Genomic DNA, 15,272 nt, shown 5'->3' on the forward strand with positions numbered 1-15,272 from the left:
GATCAGCCCCCTCCTCTCCTGACATCCTCTGTGCAGCAAGGGACCAAACATTATGTTTATTGGGGCGAGCATGGGGGGGGGCAGTAGTGGATTATAATGTGGGCGCATTGACCTGGGGGGGGGGCGGATGGGGGGCCCAGGTGCGGCGGACAGCCCGGGGCCCAGGGTACATTTAATCCACCACTGGCAAGGGGTAAAACAGTGAAGCAACAAGCCTGCTGCAAGCAAGTAAACTAAAGGGGCCATTTACTTTCCATAACCCAGTTATCTCTCCCATCCTCCCTATGTACAGGAATGTTCTGCACTGCCGAGTGCTACTGTGTTCTCTATGGGGTCAGGAGGGGTAAGTCGCAGCCAGACTGTTTTTTTCTCTACTGAGAATAAAGGTGCTGAACAGAGATTTTTTTCATCATATAAAACAGCATTCCTTGCTCATTGAGAATTTTGACAATTCTATACATAGTATTGCTGGTTCAATAATGTATAACCTGTGTTATACACTAAAAACTAATAACCCTATGTCACTACCACATAATTTTGTGCCTTGTGCCATGGGGGCTACATGATGCCCTAAATTAAAACAAAAATGTCATGGAGCATATAAAAATATAAAATTGTACTTTCCAATAAATTTAGAGGTAGTAAACAGCGCAAATGTCCATCCTTAAGTCGACACAATGAAAAGAGAGAGCAAAGTATTTAATGTTTGTGAACATTCGGTTACAATATCATATGGGGAAAAAGTGGGAAAAATAGTACAATTCCAATACTAACAGGATGCCCCTACAGTATACAACTTATAGCATAGCAAAATAATATAACATAATGACAACTTGGCATCTATTGGTCAGAGACCTTGGTCCTCATTCTTTAAAACATGAAATTGGTAAAAAAAAAGAATGCAATATTGCAACTTTTGGGGGTTCCTGTGTCTACATAATGCACTATACGGTAAAAGCGACATGATACCATTATTCTATAGGTCAGTCCGAACATAACCATAGGCAGGTTTACACAGATTCTCAATTTTTTTTTTTATGAAATCCTTTTTTTTTTTGCTATTAATCTAATCATAAATATTAAAGTCAGTCTGTCTGTCTGTCTATCTGTCCTCTATAGACTTCCAAACGCCTGAACCATTTGACCCTATATTTGGCACACAGATACATTGGGTGCCCGGGAAGGTTAGAGCGAAGGTCCCGTCCTTTCCAGATTTACAGGAGAGGAGGGGGAAGAGCTCCCCATAGAGATGAATGGGAAAATCTCCACACTGCACACACAGGTGATATAATTAGCACTACAGCTGTCCAGCAGAATTGGCAGTTGGAAGCCTCAGCAACCAATAGGATTACTACTTCCATTTTCCCAGGGATCTGAAATCTGATTAGTTGCTAGGGCCAGCTGCCTCACAACAGATCCACAGAAATAAATACAGAAATCCGGGTCGGATTTTCCAAAAAGTCTGAGTCCGATCGGATTCGGATTTTTTGGAAGTCCGCTCCGAATTTTTTTTTTCTTGCTTTCTAAAATTGCGCCCCCCATTTTAGAAAGTAGGAAATGTTCCGGGCGGGAAAAGCAATTTCCCATGATGCCCGGAACACATCCAATCAGCAGGGATGTTGCACTAGCCCACCCCCTGTGTGACGTCGGTATAGCTTTAAGTGCTATACAGATATCCAAGTACTTTAGTGGCACCCTTGTGAGAGTGTATATGACATACGTGTTTTCCTGAGACACAAATATTGACTACTGTTGCTGATGCCTGGCCTCCATGTTGGCTACTGCTGCTCCTGCCTGGCCTCCATGTTGGCTACTGCTGCTCCTGCCTGGCCTCCATGTTGACTACTGTTGCTGATGCCTGGCCTCCATGTTGACTACTGTTGTTCCTGGACTGGCCTCAAATGACTATTGCTGGACCTCAACTGGCCTCCAATTACTACTGCTGCTGCTTCACTGCATTTGTGACCTTTTTCCTGCATACACCCTGTAATGGTGAGTTTCCTGCATAGACCCTGTAATGGTGGGTTTCCTGCATAGACCCTGTAATGGTGGGTTTCCTGCATAGACCCTGTAATGGTGAGTTTCCTGCATAGACCCTGTAATGGTGAGTTTCCTGCATAGACCCTGTAATGGTGGGTTTCCTGCATAGACCCTGTAATGGTGAATATTAAAGTCTAAAAAAAAATAGACTTTGAGATATTGAAAAGATAATGATGTTACTGACATGTAGAGCCCTAAATTCAACCAAATACACTACCCCCGTATCATATAGATGCTTTAAACTATGAAATACGAAGAAAAAAATCCAGAAGTCCGGTCGGAACAAACTTTTGAAAAGTTCGCTCATCTCTATGCAGCGGATCCACATCCTCAACCGTTACAACCATTTCTTTGCTACATCCCAGCAAACATGGCACAAATACTTATAATAAAATGGCTCCCACTATCTAATTTCATGTAACACCTTTTACCTCATACATACAGAATGCTAAATTATGAGAAAATTATTGTATAATAGCTAAAATGCTGTGCTCCAAATTGCTCCCTGCACTTTTGAATATTTTCCCAAAGACATTGGGGGAGATATATCAAACTGGTGTAAAGTGGAATTGGCTCAGTTGCCCCTAGCAACCAATGAGAATCCACCTTTCATTTTCCTAAGAATCTGTGAGGAAAGAAAAGTGGAATCTGATTGGTTGCTAGGGGCAACTGAGCCAATATTACTTTGCACCAGTTCAATAAATCTCCCCATTACCTCTCATATAAATATTATGGTACGCTATTCTTCAGATCACAGACGCGGTAAGAAACATGTCTCAAAGCTGGGGGGAATATGTCCAAGCCCGTCTCCTACAGGAGTGACTGAGATCTTCTCGGGGGGCACCGGTGACTTGATTGTGAGGTTCTGCAACAACGTGGTAATAAAAATAAAGATCTCCACAACTGCCAAGTTCTTACCCGGGCATATTCTCCTACCTGAAAAACATGACAGTGAATGTATAAAATTCATAACGAATCTCAGTTTGTGAATTTCGTATATGTACTGGCATGTCCTGGTGCCATTGAGAGTGTATGAACTGGAAACCAGGCCCAATCCATACCACCTGTCTTGGCATGGAGTGATTAACATGCTATTAACTGTTTAAACAGTGTAAATTATTGGTGGTGATGGTATAGAGGGACAGATTGGCTCCCTGCGAAATGGCTGCTATGACTGATGAAGTGCTGATCTAAGGGATGGATCAATGTAATACTTTAGTATTATATTGATTCCTATGAGCAATCAAGCAGTTCCCAATAGTCCTAAAGAGCAAGTCTAGAGTAGCATTCAGTAGTGCATTTCACTCCCATGCTCGATGGGATCTCCGACCAGTGGCTACATTATCCACTATGAGGCCACTGAAGGAGATGATTACCAGCTCTTTCTCCTGATCGATGGGGGCCGCAGTATTGAGACCCTGACTGATCAAAACTTACGTGTTACAAACCAAAAGAAAGTGGGGTCCAACAGCACCATGGATAATAGTGTGGGGGTTGATATGGCTGCACACTAGCAGCCATAGTGTTACCAGCAATGCCAAATGTTAGTATGTCAATGTGAAAGTGTAGGTAGTGCTCCTGTAGAACTAAAAAAATTCACCCAATTTAGCATTTAGATTGATTTGATTCTCACCTGCAGAAAAAGGCAACAGGGCCTCTTTCTTTATATGTTTCCCATTTTCATCCAAAAAGTTTTTGGGGTCAAAATTCTCAGGATTACTGAACTGTGTCTTGTCATTGTGCACGCCGGTGAGTAATGGGATGAAAGCTGTTCCCTGTGGTTAGGGAAATAATCAATGCAATGAGTAGATTTTTTTTTTTACAATATGTTTTCTATTTAACTTAAAGTGTCACTGTCGTTATAACTTTCAAAATCTAAATCAACAGTAGATTCACATTTATTTTTTATTTTTTTTTTAGTTAGCATGAAGAACACAGCACTGCCTGTTTTCTGACCCTTTTGTTTCTCAGAGTCAGAAAACAAGAAGTCCTGTGTATCCCAGACCATCTGAGCACTCACAGAGAAGGCAGTCATGTGATTGACGAAAACATTGAGCCGTGACACCTTAGTCTGTTTTTTTCAACCAACACAAGTCTAAAAATCTGCCTTCAGGGAGACTGGACCTGGATTTCTGGTAAGTTCAGCTTTGTTTTGCAGCATAATAACAACAAAAATAATGAATGTATATTGCAAACTTGCTTTATTTCACATCTACTGTTGATTTAGTTATAACGACAGGTACACTTTAAATTGATGCTTACCGTCTTGAATGTATAATTACGAATCTGAGTATCTGCGTTTAATTCATGGGGAAGCGACAGGGGTGTCATATCAGCCTATAGCTGGATCTCAGATATGAAAGCTTCTGTGTAAGGCATGTTGTGTCTGTCCTCATAATTTGGTGGACGTCGGCCAATTACATTGTCTATTTCGCTGTAGACCTTCTCTGAGAAAAGGAAAATAAAATGTATATATCATTGCACATGCTTTTACATATCTGTCCGAATGTATTTACTTACCTGCTACACTCGGGTGTTTCATGAGTAGTAGTAATGTATATCTCAAAGTGGGGCTCACAGTTTCCGTTCCACCAAAGAACAAGTCTAAAGCGCACATCACTAAAGTATTGGGATTGTAGAATGTTCCTTCATTCTTCTTTTCCTGTGTTTGAAGACATGATGCAGATGATTGAATGTACTGTATAGTTGAACCTTCCTAAATATTCTACATGAATACTTTGTTGGGTCAATTTTTTAAAAAGATTTTCTCTGACAATGAAACCTATTGTCAACGGTCTAAAAAAGAATATATACTGGTAAATAAAGTAATTTTACTACCTTTTTGGGGTCTTTAATGCCAACATGGCCTTTATTAAGAACAGCCGGGGTGGGGGGGTGGGGGGAGGGGGTGATAACATGCAACCTGCATCTCCGCTCCGTGACTACTTGCCTAGTGGAGATTAAACATCATTAATTTAAAAATGGTGCCTAGCAGCAGATTACCAGCATCCAAACACATTGAGGGACTTAGGAAGGGTTTATGTAGCGAAAGCGACCTCACCAATTTCCTTTAAGGAGTCATTACTTCTTCTGATGCCCAGCTTGCACCCTCCCCAGTACATTGTGGACTGTTTAAAAAAGACTAATTATCTGTCAGTGTTGCTGTCATAGTACTTAAAGGGGTATTCCCCCCAAAATTATTTTTGCATTAATACGCTGCCCACCCGTAGCTTTCCATCTTTCCAATATACAGTTATTATGGATTCTGCACAGTTTTGCGGTTATCCAGCTGCATTCACCTCCACGGATTGCAGAGAATCATCAGACCTAAGTCCAACCCGACACGCTCCCTGCTCCTGGCCCCCACCCTCCCTGTCGGCATCACGTATCCTCAGTCCCAGCACAGTGAAGTGACTGAGAACACTGATGGGGTGGCTGCTGTTACAGAGGGAGACAGTGATCAGCGCAGCTGTGACTGCATCCCTCTCTAACAGCAGCCACCTGGTCACCGCCAGCCCAGAGCTCACCCCCCATGTCCAGAGCCTCCCAGCACCCTCCAGCACTCACCCGCAGCACACAGCCCCCCGCCCCACAACCGACCGCCCCCCCATCACCCATGGCATCCCGCAGCTCACCCGCAGCATAGCCTCCGCACTCACCAGCGGCAAGCTCCGCCCCCGCAATCGCCCGCGGCAAGCTCCGCCCCCCGCAATCGCCGCGTCACCGCCAACTCAGCTCTGCTACACCGTCACCGCCAACTCAGCTCTGCTACACCGTCCCCCCAACTCAGCTCTGCTCCACCGTCACCGCCAACTCAGCTCTGCTCCACCGTCACTGCTAACTCAGCTCTGCTACACTGTCACCGGCAACTCAGCTCTGCTATACCGTCACCGCCAACTCAGCTCTGCTACACCGCCCCCCCAACTCAGCTCTGCTCCACCGTCACCGCCAACTCAGCTCTGCTCCACCGTCACTGCCAACTCAGCTCTGCTACACCGTCACCGGCAACTCAGCTCTGCTATATCGTCACCGCCAACTCAGCTCTGCTACGCCGTCCCCACAACTCAGCTTTGCTATGCCGTCACCGCCAACTCGGCTCTGCTACACCGTCACCGCCAACTCGGCTCTGCTACACAGTCATCCCCAACTCGGCTTTGCTACACCGTCACCGCCAACTCGGCTCTGCTACACCGTCATCCCCAACTCGGCTCTGCTACACCGTCACCGCCAACTCAGCTCTGCTACACCGTCCCCCCAACTCAGCTCTGCTACACCGTCCCCCCAATTCAGCTTTGCTACGCCATCACCGCCAACTCAGCTCTGCTACACTGTCATCTCCAACTCAGCTCTGCTACAACGTCACTTCCAACTCAGCTTTGCTACACCGACACCGCCATCTCAGCTCTGCTACACTGTCATCATCTCCTTCATTGTCTCAGCTCTGCTACTTCACCATCATCAGGCAGAAGCATTGCATGATGGGAAATGTAGTTTCCTATCTTGGATATAGATCAGCTTTTAGAAAAACTTGTAACTCAGGAACGGCAGCAGCTAGAAAGATGGGAGATGTCTCAAAATACTCACGGGGACTTGGTGAGTAAGACCAGCTAGGTTTGGGAGCATTTTATTTTTTTAGCTCTTGGGGGGAACACCCCTTTAACTAATGCTGTATTAGCATTCAGCAACCTGTAAGACACTGTAGATACAGTAGTTCTAGGTAACCACTTTTGTGGGCATTTGGGAAATCTCTTTATTTGAATTGAAAACGTAATTGACATCGTAGAATCCGAAACAAAATACATTTCAAAAGATTTGCTCATTGGTAGTCATTTTATTTTATTTTATTTTTTACCTTCTCCATTTTGATCAGAAAACAGTCTATAAAATCCTTTGGATTATTACTGTCCAAAGTCTTCATGTTATTCTCCATCTTTTTCTTGATGAAGTCTTCCATGAAAGCAAAGTTTGTCATCATTTTACGGTGAGGTCCTGGTAAGTGTCTTATGACATTTGGAAAAATTCAGTGGAAATGAACTAAGAGACATCTTGTACTACAACTAACCACAAAGATATAATTTAGGACTCCCCCCCAAAAAAGTCTGCATAAACCTCAATGTTTAAAGGAGAAGTCCGTCCGAGAGTTAAAAAAAATCATGATGGGGGGGGGGGGATAAAAAAACAAGTTATAGTCACTTCTTCTGGACCCCGCTGGCTGCTTTCTGAGCTCCCCAGCAGCTATATCACAACACGGGTGACGGATGCCCTACTCAGCCAGTCAGTGTCTAGGGCGGGACACCGCTGCAGTCACTGATTGGCTGAGCGGGCTAAATCCCACCAGTCTGTGATGTGGAAGCGAGTCATGACATACCTGGAACCGGGAAGAAGATGACAGCCAGTGGGGTCCGGGAACTCTGTGATGCGGCACAGTGCGGGCCCTGGGAGCAGTAAGCATAGTGTCTTTTTTATTTTCACCTCACTCCCTGTCCGTAATGATTTTTTACTTCCCGGACAGACTTCTTCTTTAAAGCGATACTGTACCTACCAATTCCTTCCCCCAAACCGATGGTACTGTCCGTTTGATGACAGTCCTTCCCGGTTGTGTCTTTCAAAATGCACCTGGTGCTTGTTTAGGTAAAAGATTATATTTTAACATGCAGTAGGTGAGTCAATGAGGCGTGGCCTAAAACTTCTATGTCCTAGGTCACACCTCATTGACTCAGATTAAAAGATTTTTTTTTTACCCTAACCAAGGCCCCAGGTGTGAATTTTAAAAGACACAACCGGTAAGGATCTGCTGGCATCAAACAGATGGCACCAGCAGTCCAAGCAAGTGCATTGGTGGATACAGTGTCGCTGTAAGACTTTGAGCCAAAGGAGTTGTCGGCTTTAGCTGCTACCCAACGCTGAAAGTTTCTCACTCCTTTCCATTCTGAGACATGAAGGAATGGGTATAAATCCTGATCATCATGTTTAATAGCTGCTCTGCTCAGCCAACCACTAGCAAGGTTGTCACTTCTGTGGCCTACATATTAATTCCTCAGATCAGTTAAAACCACTGGATATAGAGGATCATGTGACTGCTATTTAAAAAGTACCTGTCACAATGGGTCCCTACCAGATCCGTGGTGAGTTCCTCTGTTATGATATATAACAAGATGTGTATAGCGTACGAGAAATACCTTGTATTGCAGCTCTTCAATGCTTGCTCCCCGTAGTCGCAAGAACATATACTCACAAGAGTGCAGGCTTTGCTTGTGAATTTTACTGTTTAATTCGGTTTCTCGTACAGGACATGATAAGGTGCTCTCAGGCTGATACATGCTCTCCTCTCAGTCCTTTCCTCTCAGTCCAAACCATCCAACTTCACGCCGTACGATTCCAGACGCATTTCGCACGCCGCCATACATGTGCGGCTGAAACTACGGGCGTGGGAAAAATCGACATGCGGCCGGATGCGTACAAACTGCGAACATACGCCCGTAGTACAGTTATGCTTGTTTCTGAAACCGGTCATTTACTTGGAAATCTTCGCCCAGCCCAATAAAACACACAGAACCTTTTGGATCAAAAAATCAGGTTCAATTTGGCTGAAATAAGTACTTTGTACTGAGTTGGAACATTTCCGTTCTCAAACAATGGTCTTTTTCATTTTTCACGACGCTGTATAAGATTTGGTCGTAAGTTCCTACGTAGTGTGCATCGTGCGGCCGTATATCGTATACTTTCAAGCGAGCGCATCAACCTCAAAACTACGTGCGTATATTCGCGGTTCACACTACGGCCGGAAATATACGTAGTGTGAACATAGCCTTAATCTTCATGGATACGGAAATGTAATGAGACCATAATGCGTGCGAACCTATTGGGTTATGGCCTATTTATGGAGTGACCTTCCATATTAACAGAGGAACTGGCCACTTATCCAGCAGCATCCCATTGTGATAGGAACACTTTAACAGCTGCACAGTTGATAGGATGGAAAACTCTGGAAATTCTTCCTTATCCCTAAGAAAATGATACGTGAGTTTCTGACAGTGGCATAAGCCCATGATTTTTCGGCTACCAAATGCAAGTGGGGTCAATGACATGGTATGGCGAACCCTAACCATCTTCCTATATTCAGCTGGGTTCACACTGCGTTTGGAAATAGTTTTTTAGGTTTTTTTCCCTTTCAAAAAATGGATAAAAAATAATGTATTTGTGTGCATCAGTTTTGATCCGTTTTTCTATTGACCTCCAGTTTAAAAAAAAAAAAGACGAATAAAAATGGATAAGTTTTTTTTTTTTAACAGACACAAAAAAATTAGGTTGACTACGTTTTTGTGTCTGTTAAAGAAAAAAAAGATGTGTTTTGATTGGTATCTTTTATACTGGAAATGTGAAATTTCCTTTGCTGAAAATCTAAGCTAATACTCACCAATCCCCAGCGGGTGCTCATGATTTGGAAGTTGTCTTGAACACATACCACCAGTTTTTGGAAATGTTCATCTTCATATTCAAACCGGTTACCAAACACCACAGAGCAAATGATATTGGACATAGCACGTAGTATATGATAATTGGGATATACTGGGGATCCTAAAACAGCAAATAAAAATAGCAAATCAATAGCTACAATGCACAAAATCAAGGTCTCATCATAGGTTTCCAGGAAGTTGTGTAGAGTAACAAGGTACAAGTCTGTGCAGAGGACAGTCTTGTGTATAACAATATATTTTTTATGAAATTTTTTACTGTATGGTGTGGTAGAGGTGACACAGAGTGATACTGGCAAGTTGACTGCGAAATCCACGGTGAATTCCTTACTGTAATTCTGAATAGGGTTACATACTCACAGCAGAATTTCATTCCGATGCAGGTATGTAAACGCCGCCCCCCCTAACCCACAGTGGCCCGCTGCATACATTACCTGGTTTGCGCTCTGACCTTCTCCTGTGGCTCCCAGCATCCTGACGTCCTGCTCAGCCAATAGGTGCACTGGCCAGACGCAGCCACTGATTGGCTGAGCAGAACGTCAGGATGCCAGTATGACAGTAAGGGATCTGCAGACCCACAGCGTGGATCCATTACGTGTGAATCTAGCCTAAAATTGCATGGCAATAGTATTTGGCTAAGGAATATTATTGTTACCACACTTTTGATAAGTGAAATTGTAACACCAGCAAGGGTAAGTTGTACAGTTATGGGGATTATAAGATCATTGGACCGGTTATGTGGACCGGTTACCAACCAGCTGTGGTTGGTAAATCTACAATAACAGAATTTAAACCTGCCTGGGATAAACATATATCTATCCTAAGATAATAAGAATGGAAATACTAAAAGGACAGACTAGATGGACCCAGTGGTCTTTTTCTGCCAACAATCTTCTATGTTTCTAAGAGTATCGGTAGAAAAAACTGAAGGCAAAATTGGCAATAAAATACGGTTTAACCAAGGTGCATAATACTAGGATGTTCCCTGGATATAACTGAACATAAGATAATTATATCTGGACTACTTCTTATTGCCGGGTAGGTCGTGATGAGGTATTAGATTATGCCGACAGCACCTCCATTGAATGAATGGGAGCATTCGGTTTATAAAATTCAGAGGTTCGAGAAAATTTTCCCCTTTGGAAGTATTAATGGCATTAGGAAACACTAGAATTTACAGAGCATGTGGAATAGATAGGGTGGGGGTTAGGGGGTGTTTGGTTAGGTGGAGGGGTTGCTCCTGAGGTTTCGTTATGGAACAGCCGCCTGAGGTTTGCCTCAGGTGGCAGAAAACCTCATTTTGGCCCTGTGTGAACGTTCTATATGTACAGGGTACACTTTTTCGTGGACTGAGCTTTAAGAGTTTTGGCAAGTAATGAACCAGCTCTGTTCCCATGCCAATAGTAAGACATACGTAATCTACGCATTGCTAGCTTGTGTTTCTAGGCTTGTAGCTCAGATAGTCTGCTAGTGAGCATGGAAATCTCTTTTGCCCTGTCCTCAAAAAACTTGGCCTTATAGAGTCAGTCTAATTCAGCTAGGTGTGACTGAATCTTTTTATATTGAGCTGTTTGTTTTATAAAGTGGCCTCTGAAAGTGGCCTTATGGGCACACCACAAAGGAAGGTCAGATATATAACCTGAGACATTTGTAAGATATATGCAGTGTCCCAGAACACGCAAGGACTACTACTCCTATTATGGCCATTTCTCTTGCTGGGTCCATGCCTGTTCTGGTAAGTGTTTGGACTGCAACTGCTGCTGGTTTTCCCCTAGTATTCTCTGGTAATGTGCATTCTCATGTATTCCTGTGTATTATTACATTGTACAGTGGTATGCAAGGCTGTTGATCACGTGACCGTGCCAGTGCCCTGTAACCATGGTTCCTCCAATGGCCGACTAGCTCTGGCCAGGAGCCACCATGTGACCTCCCACTTCCTCCTAACAAGTTAGTCTTCCCCCTGCTTCCAAGCAAGGAGGATGTGTGTCGTCCCTCTCCTACCTCAGAGGAGTTGGACTTCATCTTTGCAGCTCCCACTTCACCACTAGAAGTGTGGATCAGGTGCTCTGCTGTGTTCAAGTCTTCGGCTGTATCTGCCTGCTCAAGTGTCCGGAGTCTTCTCTCTCATCTGGGTGTCATTCCGTTATCTCTCCTCATCGCTGCAAGGATTCACAGCAAGTATTACTCTCAAGCTAATCCACCCAGCAACGCTATTTCTCTCATACTCCTACTCCCATCATCCGGCACGTATTCTGACAGCCTATGCAGCACCACTCCTGCTTTATTTGTCAAAGCCTGCTATATACCCGGTTGCATCCGGACAGAACTGTTGCTACTAGTTACCTCATCTATAATAAAACCGCTGTTACTGAACCCTGGCATTGGTGTCCACTAACTGGTGCCCTGACTAAGTGCAGCGAGGAATCGCATGCCCATCATCACCCGCAGATTCCACAGACCGGCCCTACAGCTGTGCCGCCCTCAGGCCTATACTGTGACAAGTATAACCCCTGCAGCTGCCCCGGTCATTGCCCGCTCATAACACCAGCACTGCGGAAGTGGCCCCCAGGGGCCAGGGCATCGCATATAGTTATTGAGTATACAGTACAATCAGTGGAGCAGCTACCATAGAGGCAGGGTAGGCAGTTGCTATGAAGTTCATGCTGTAGGGGGGCCCAGGGGAGAAGGTAAGAGCGTGTGTCCTTCTGCTCAACCCATTATGCAGTGTGTAAGTGACCCAATGTTTACTTACATGCTGCAACACAAAAAAAGGGGTTAACAAGCAGAAGACAGAGATCTCTGGTCCACTGCACTGATCACCCCTGACCTCTGTTCTCCAGCTGCACAATCAAGTAAGAATGGAAAATGTGCACCAGCAGTAAAGCAGAATATATATATATATATATATATATATATATGCAGTGCTTTGTGTTGTGCATAGGGGAGGGGGGCCCCTTAAAATTTTTTGCTATGGGGCCCCGTGAATCCTAGCTACGCCCCTGAGTACAGTATTGCACATATTGTCCATTGTGCATCTTCAGGTTCACAGGGGCATGGTCTGTCAATGCGATTGGGCCAATGTTTGGTGACTCAATCCTCAGTAAAAGGGTAGATACTACCAGGAAATAGTCAACCCTCGAGTAACTTTTTGTGAGTATTAGAAAAGAATGTGTAGTCACGCTCCCCAGGGTGCTGGGTTCTCCATGGATCATGAAGATTACTGTATATAGGTGGAAAGTTTAGGTAACGGTGTAGACTTATTTATCACGTGTGAGGACGTGGAGTCCATGGAGGGCCAAACAGGTAGGTTGACGTCTCCCATTATATTTAAAGATCCCTGCTTAATGGACAGTACAACCCAAAGTATTTTCCTAATAAAGCTATACTGTTTAGCATTAGGGACATAAAATGTGTAAGGTAGATTATTTAAGAGACACAGGACACGTATCTGCCTGACTCATCTAAAATTTTGATTGATTGATTGATTGTGACAGCTGGTGTATCTCTGAAAAGAATTGAAAGCCCATATTTCTTCTAATAATTCTTCATAATATGAAGAATTTCTTATATTTTAATCTGTCAATGTCAGACTGGTTTAGGTGTTTCCTGCTCTGAGCATACATCTGCTCCCTGTGAAGTTATTTCTTTTATTAGTAACAACCTTTTAAAAGACGAGTTAAGGCCTTTGGCGTTAATTAAGATTATGCTAAGTAAGATGATGATGGAAAATTAATTATTTTTCATTAGTCTGATATGGAAGAGACCTCGGGCTTCTCAATGTTATAAGTACAATAACAAGCTCATTAGTGCTTTTCGGATAAAGGCATAGTGTAGTGTCCCAGTACAAGGGGTCTCTAACTTGTTTCCCTCCTGTCAGAAAGTACAGTAACTCTGTCAGGTGCCACACCAACAGATGGGAGCTGTTATTTTCTGCTCCAGCCACTAGGTGTCTCACTCTCCCCTGTGCACAGCTGCAGTGTTTCTGAAGGTTTAGCTTTGTCTGTGTTTAGCCAATCACAGGTGTAGACACTCTACACTCTTGCTTTCTCTACTCTTCCTTCTTCCTGTCAAACAGATATAGGGGAAGATAGAGGTCTCCTATTTGAGTTAGTTCAGTTCTAGTCAGGATAGTGAGAGGTGCCTTAGTTCTTGTATGCAAATCTAAGCCTTAGAAGTGGGGCAGTCGGGAGCTGGAACCACCCTTGTCTACATCTGGGATCCTTTTTAAACGTCAGGACAGTCACACACACACACCCGCCCCCCCCTAAAGTAGGGAAAGAGGGACTGATCCCCAGTAAGACAAAGCTGCTAAGTGCCAACGTATCTTACTGACAACGCTTGTTCACTTGGATGAATCTTCAGTGTTAGCTTGACCTAGAGACAGAGACCTACCTACTCGTACTACCCTACCTGGCGGTCTCCATGCTGGTGGGGCAGAAGGCAGTCATATATGCGAAGTCCATATATATATATATATACACATCAGTACGAGAAGTTCTTCTTTCAAGAATCTTTACTACAATCCCAGCAGAGTACTGCACTACTTAGACAAGGGCCCCCACATGTGTGTGTGCGTGTGTGTCCAAGTCTGGGTATAGCAAAAAAGAACATATATCACTCGTGTGAATCGCGCTCCCATGGGACCTGGTCTTGGCGTCCTGCTTAGGTTGCTGATAAAGTCCTCATGTCGGCTTGGATGGCAGAGACCTCCATGACGGATAGGAGGCCAGGTAGCAGCGTCTTACATCATCACTGGTAAGATGAAGGCTGAGCATTGGGCATTTCTTAGTATAAGAAAGATGGATACATCAATATTGTTTATATTTTAGTTCAGAAAAACCTGATATTCCACAAAAAGAATCCATCTGGCGCAACTGATCACTAAAGAATCACTACAGCAAACCAGACTGCATATATTGGTAGATCGGTGCCATCTTGTGGTCATCCTTTAGTAATGCAAATAGTGCTGCGGATAGATATTTGAAAGGACTTAGATATGTTATTATGATGAACTATTACAGCTGCATTTACAGTTTGCACCTGGCCCCTTTAACCCGATCACTGCATCGCCCCAACCCCCCCCCCCGCCCCCGCACGTCCGATCGCAACTACGCCCCCTCACACACCCGATCGCAGCCCCGCAGCCTTGGCCCCGAGCATACATCACCTGCTCGGGCCGTGGCTGTGTGATGATACTGGCTCCCCTGATGCTGATGGGCAGCGAGGGGACCCGGGAGCATCACACAGCCGGCGATTAGGCGTGTGGGGGGGCCGGGTTGGTGTTCGGGTGTGCGGGGGGGGCTGGGACGGCGATCGGGCATGCGGGGGGGAGCCGGAGCGGCTATCGGGCGTGCAGGCGGTGCTGGGGTTTAAGGGGGCCGGGGCTGTAAGCTGCGGGCGGCCGGCGGTGGTGCAGGGGTTAAAGGGGCCGGGTCCCATGCAGGCGCTGCGTGTATGGGACCCATTGAGCTTCACAGTACAGGATCCGCAGCTGATTTCGCTGCAAACTCGCAGCATGAAAATCCACTGCGGATCCTGTAGGTGTGAACGCACCCTTAGACAGCTTTAGTAGCTCTGGGCCTATACTTTTAATCAAGAGTATTTGCTTAGATGCTTCATTTATTATTTTCAGGTGGAGCAATAAAAGATGGACATGGGCTATGGATAACTTTCATCTGGGGACAGAAGGAGATGACACTCAGCAAAAGACAGCCCTGGCGGTGACAACTTCACCACAGCCAAGTGATCCAGGTACCC

The 15,272-nt window shown here is 44.7% G+C and overlaps 1 pseudogene; it reads right to left on the minus strand.

Annotated features, from left to right (window-relative positions):
• Positions 1–2,791: 2,791 nt before the first annotated feature.
• On the minus strand, positions 2,792–9,988 carry LOC138766436 (cytochrome P450 2F2-like; annotated as a pseudogene).
• Between the last annotated feature and the right edge of the window lie 5,284 nt (positions 9,989–15,272).

The sequence above is a fragment of the Dendropsophus ebraccatus genome, chromosome 10 (assembly GCF_027789765.1).
Source record: "Dendropsophus ebraccatus isolate aDenEbr1 chromosome 10, aDenEbr1.pat, whole genome shotgun sequence".
NCBI lineage: Eukaryota > Metazoa > Chordata > Amphibia > Anura > Hylidae > Dendropsophus > Dendropsophus ebraccatus.